The sequence below is a fragment of the Vigna unguiculata genome, chromosome 1 (genome assembly GCF_004118075.2).
Source record: "Vigna unguiculata cultivar IT97K-499-35 chromosome 1, ASM411807v1, whole genome shotgun sequence".
In the NCBI taxonomy this organism is placed as follows: Eukaryota; Viridiplantae; Streptophyta; class Magnoliopsida; order Fabales; family Fabaceae; genus Vigna; species Vigna unguiculata.
The window spans coordinates 14,188,088-14,193,902 of record NC_040279.1 but is presented as its reverse complement, the minus strand read 5'-3'; the positions used below and the strand labels follow the sequence as shown (position 1 = coordinate 14,193,902).

At 33.1% G+C, this 5,815-nt stretch overlaps 1 long non-coding RNA gene across 3 annotated transcripts; it reads right to left on the bottom strand.

The window, feature by feature from the left end:
- Positions 1-484: 484 nt before the first annotated feature.
- LOC114174858 lies at positions 485-5,583 on the bottom strand. Of its 3 annotated transcripts, none has more exons than XR_003602753.1 (10): positions 5,262-5,583; positions 4,885-4,928; positions 4,718-4,777; positions 4,252-4,384; positions 4,103-4,147; positions 3,530-3,620; positions 2,968-3,049; positions 1,305-1,381; positions 1,029-1,130; positions 485-831 (listed from the first exon to the last, which is right to left on the bottom strand). It is a non-coding gene; the product is annotated as an uncharacterized LOC114174858 (long non-coding RNA). The 3 variants fall into 3 exon arrangements; XR_003602756.1 differs by having other exon boundaries at positions 4,252-4,312; positions 5,262-5,581; XR_003602752.1 differs by lacking the exon at positions 4,252-4,384 and having other exon boundaries at positions 5,262-5,576.
- Between the last annotated feature and the right edge of the window lie 232 nt (positions 5,584-5,815).

Here is a 5,815-nt window from a genome sequence, read left to right as displayed (position 1 = left end):
TGATTATTACACGTCGTTGGACAAACAAAATTCAAAAACTAGCCGTTGCAACGACTAGATTTGCATCAAATCGCGTGTATATGGCCGTTGGAGACTCTTCTCTATAAATATTAGCCATTTTTGTCACCAGAGCGATAATTTTTCCTGAGAGGTGTTCTAGGAGATTGAGTGTTGATGCTGTTGCTAGGAAAGCTAAGGTCAAGGTTCTCTGTGTGATTGAGAGAAAGGTGTTCATCTCTTGTGTGATTCAAGAGAGGTGTTTTCTTTCCTTACACTCTTAATATCTGATTGTAAATCTGTTACTTGATAGTGATTTAGTTAATCTCATTTTTGAGAGATTAACAACTGGACGTAGGGTCTTTTGATCCGAACCAGTATAAATATTTGTGTTCAATCTTCTTCTCTATCTCTTTATTTCATCTATTATTGTGTTTAAAGAAATTAATCACTGATTTAATTGATAAATTTTGGAAAAATTTTAAAGTATTAATTTTATTACTTAAAACCAATTCACCCCCCTCTTGGTTTTTGTCGATACACTAAACATTTCGTTGCGTGATACCAACAAGGGCAATCTTCTGAAACCTCGTCGTACGACTAGGCTACAACCTCGAGTTGCCACGTGTTACCCCTATACACTAAACATTTCGCTGCGCAATACCAACAAGGGCAATCTTCTGAAACCTCGTCGTACGACTAGGCTACAACCTCTTCATAATACACTAAAATAGTTTTATCCTATAAAACATCATCAACACCCTAAATGTTGCTACCACCAGATGATCCTCTTGTACCCATAGAAGACTCAGGCTCATTTGCATCACTGGTTTGCTGAAATTATAAAAGATAAATATTAGCTACAAGAAGAACGTCAACCTCAAATCATGAAATCAACATGCATATACTAAAATAGTTTATTATTAGATCATTGACCTGCACAAAAATCATGACTATTTGGTATCGATGATTATTAACTCACACCAATACAGTATAATTCTTGTATAAAAAATCACATCACAAATAAGTACCAAGATAATTAGTTGGTGCAGGATTTGTTGATGGTAAAGAATTAGCTGGAAGCTGAAGTGATGATTTTTGTGGATTTCGGAAACGCTTCACCTTTGGCATGGCTACATATATTTATGTGAAACCAAAAGTGAATCACAACAGTGAAAACTAGATATAAAGAATGCATGGGGATTATCATACAAAACAGTGACCATAATTATTTAATATGTATGGTAGTTCTAAATCAAGGAAATTAGATAGTATTTAGGAAAATCAAAACCAAGGATGAGACTTACCTGCAGCTTGATCACTTTCAGCATGGGGGAGTACAATAGGAAAACCAAGTGAAATCCAAAGGTGAGTACCCTCAAACCTATTTACATTCAATGAATTTGTCATTACAAAAGTACATATATAATAGAACCAGCTTGCTGTTCATAGTGCAAATACATTAACATAATACATATATAATAATCACACAGAAGATATCACAATGAAATTAAGGTTTCCTGCCACTGGTTTGGACTTTTGATCTTTGACAAAGACACAACAGTAGATGCCATTATTTCTGCATCCTTCGAAGCATATGTGTGTCTTTGTGTATTATATGGTTAATTGAAGTAAGGTGCAAGAGGAAAAAAAATGTACATTTCACACTACGGAATTCTTAAAATTAAATTTAGATTAAGACAAATGAATAATTTGATCTCTGCATGCAAGAAACACTGTCAATTGAGTTCTTGAAACAACAGAAAATATGATTCAGTCTTTGAAAAATGAACTGATTAATCTTTTGGATATTATATTTTAATTACAAAATAATCTTTTGGATATTATATTATATTGGTAAGATATTACTACTTTTACAATACTGCCAACAGAAGAGATAAGAAGACCTATACTTAATTACCAACCCCAAATGTTTAAATTGACTTTTGATTATATAAAGACAATTTACAGCTACCACAGGACTTTATTTTCCTCTTTTCTTTATTAGGAATTGAACCCTAAAACTTCATTTTACTTTATTCACATCCCAACCTTTTAAACCAAGTTGCTTCAAACATATTCACATTCCATCTTTTGTCAGCAAAATCTTCCACCTTGTTTTAGTTAAAAACATACTACTGTATACAATTTATATGTTAGTTAATTGCCTTAAGATGTTGATAAACTTAGATTCTCACAGCACACTAAAGAACAAATAGTATATGACAAAGAGGGAGAATAGTGTGAAGTGAATCTTGCATATGAGTACTAATACCTCAATGATGAGTCCAACCATGATATTATAATGTAGTTGTTAAAACAAAAAGACCTAATTTCTTCATGCCCAGTTGTGGTATGTTGTGGTGTCTTCCTTAGAGGTCAAACCATGATCAATTTTACACAATCGAAATAATAGACAATATCTAGTATGGGACCCATGAATGAGCAATCGAATCATACAGTACCAATGATTTTTCTAAGCCAAATTTCGGTCACTATCTGCTATGCATTCTTGTGTGGAACCACTATCCTAATTTGATATTCAATTGTTTTGGTAATGTTTGTGTGGCAAAGTTCATTTCATTGGCACATGAGTTAGTGGCATTTGATCTCATCACTCTGCTCCATGGTGTAGACCTACCTCACTTGAAGGGAACACTGTCATAGTTGTACTGCAAATTGGCAACACAATGATAGTTTACAAAATTTGATTATAGAATTTGATGATTCACTAGATGAAAGTACCAAGTGACTGTAACAGAAAAAATCATTTACAGCATGTCTATTTTCAGTTTCAGTTTTGTGTGTTGCTTCTTCTTCCCTGACTGTTAGTGAAATGTAAGATTTGTCTAGTAATAATCCACATTTGAATAATATTATCAAACATCAAATCATGATGGATAACATAAAAGCACTGCAATTTATAGGAAATTAATAAATACTTCTTTAGGAGTGAACCATTTCACTTACAGTGCTCTTAGATCAGAATAATTGGTAAGTTCATTAGGAATGGTTCCATGCAAAACTTTCCTTCCCTAGACTCCAAGTGAGTCTGCAGAGATACAAAATAAATAATCAGTATCCTTACTTACCTTAGTCACTGAGATAGATGAAAAATTTGCTCCTTCCGATCTCTTACATAAGAAACAACTAATAAATTTCATCAAATCCACTAAAAATAGTTAAGTTAGTTAATTCTAATTAATAATGTGCTAATTATACTGTTATTCCAGAAATATCCTTTGAAGTAATTGGTTTACGTAGGAGTTACATTAAATCAAGAGCCTATACCTAATTCAAGAAACAATGTTTCCATCAATAAGTGAAACTTGCATTAATAATAGACCATTTAAATACATAAAGAATGCGTATCTGTCTCACAGATTCATAATAAATCAAAGGTACAAAACAAATTACTGATTAATACATCTCAAATTTATCCATTTTATGTAACAAAATAAACACCATTGGCACCACATACAGAGAGTTATGCATTTGACTTGGTAACAATAATAGAAAGCAGTAGTACGACCTTGATTAATGGCAATGACTTCTTCATTGCTTAAAATCTCAAGTGTTTCAGCAGTCAAATTTCTGACATCACACCCGATCAACAGCGGTGCCTGCATGCACATGTTCAAAATTTGGAACATGTGAAAGTTTCAAATATAAAATATGTGTCTCAGTCTTTGAAAGCTTAACTTATCTTTATGCTTTATTCAAAAGAAATAAGTATTGTCCACATTGATTAGGAAGGAATAAAAATCAAAGAAAATAAGCCAATTTTCAATATCAATATCATAATTAATATAGTAAATTTTAGGAGACATCACATGCTAAAAAACTAGTTCAAGTTCTATAGCAAGGACGGAGGCCACAGTCCAGCACAAAAGGCTCCAATCTAGTGAGGTTTATAGAGGGTAATGTGCCCATCCTTACTCTTGCAAGAAAAGGGACTAAACACCCATCATGCAAACATAAATATACACCGACAGAAAACTTCTCATTCCCAAAGAAATTCATTTATATGCAACTAAAACTAGCCTAAATAAAATCTATCCATTCTATTAATTCAGTAATATAAAGGCATTGAGCTGGTATGCACCTTGTGTCCTGAGCTTCTTGAGCACATTTCCCTTTCATCTTCAGACTGAGAAATACAGCACCATCAGGAAGGTTAATAGCAATACTAATTCACTATGGCCAAACATCTTCAAATATGTGTAATAGGCATCATGAACAGAAAAATATTACCCTAGGCAAAAATGTTGGATTCACAGGTGCAATGGCAGTATTTGAAGGTAGCACAAGTGTCCTGTTACAACTAATCTAATTTTTACATCACACTTTTGAATCTTTTCCTTCGCCAATTCTTTCTCCTTTCCAACTTCTCTCAACATCATAAAATATAATTTTTAGTGCTTTAAAACATCCAAAAGCTTAAACATCTAAATTATTAATTTCAAGTTTATTATAGGGTAGAAAATTGACCCTAGGAATGTCTAATTTATAAAACTAGTTAGTCTTACGTGTTCTTAGTTTTACGTGTTCTTAGTTATATATATATATATATATATATATATATATATATATATATATATATATATATCAAGTTTTTAGTTAATAATCAAATTTAATAAAAGACCAAAGGTGTGTGCAGGTGGCATCCATGTCTGTTGCATTCCATCATCACACTCACAAGAAGTTAAGGTCTTATTACCTTTAGGGACAAGAGTTGATATGGAGTTGTAATTCAGTCAATTATCTACTCTTTTCTAATCTAAAAATGAGAAGAGAAAGTCATATTAATATGTGGTTGAATAAAACTTTAAGAAATCAAACATGAGTCAAGATTGAAAATAAGTTTGAATAATAAAAAATCATTACCTTTCCTAAACAAATATCATTTAGTTGGTAGCTTTTGGGTTCACCTGACAAACAAAATATAATATATGCAGTTGATGTTAAGTAAGAAAAATCTAGTGTCATTCTCTTCACGGTGGTGCCTGTACACATACACACACACACACAAAAAATAAATAAGGACATTCATAAACACTCTCTTCTACACCCTAATCCCTGTACCACTTGGAATTTTTTGACAACCAGAGGCTCAAGAAGGCTCAATAATTTGAGACAGAGGAACCCAATGTTAGACATTGCATAACATTATTAAGTGATGAGCACAACCTAAAAGAACACGGACATTGAAGAACGATGAGTACTGGGAATCAATAGATGGTAATCCAACTCAGAGTTTGTACCTTGAAGGTCGACGATGACGAGCACAAGTGAACGACAAACGAGCCATGATAGAGACGATTTCACTGAATGTCGCCGCTGACAACGAGCACTGACCGACGATGATGACTGTCGACAAGCGACGACTACCAACGAGCGACGACTACCAACGAGCGACGACGGAGACCAATTTCCCTGAACTAAACCCTAATCCAAAGCAAAAATGAAGGCAGAGTGTAACCAAACGTGGTGGAGGGAAAAGCTGAAAAAAGATAAAAGGGAATGAAAAGTGTAAAATGATTTGTGGAGGTTATAGACCTCTTCCAAAAATGAAAAAATTCCACTAATTTTAGCATTTAGACAATCGATGAAAACCATCTTAAATAATATTAATTTGTGGAGGGTTTTTATAACTTCCATAAATAAACCTTCACTAAATAATTTTTTTTGTAGTGACATTAACATAGCAAGCTAGACGTGAAGGTTCCTTTCACAAAGCTCAAGAGAAGAAGATGATGGATTGATTCAAAACAGAAAGGAATTGGAAAGCACATAAACCATAGAAAATAAAGAACAA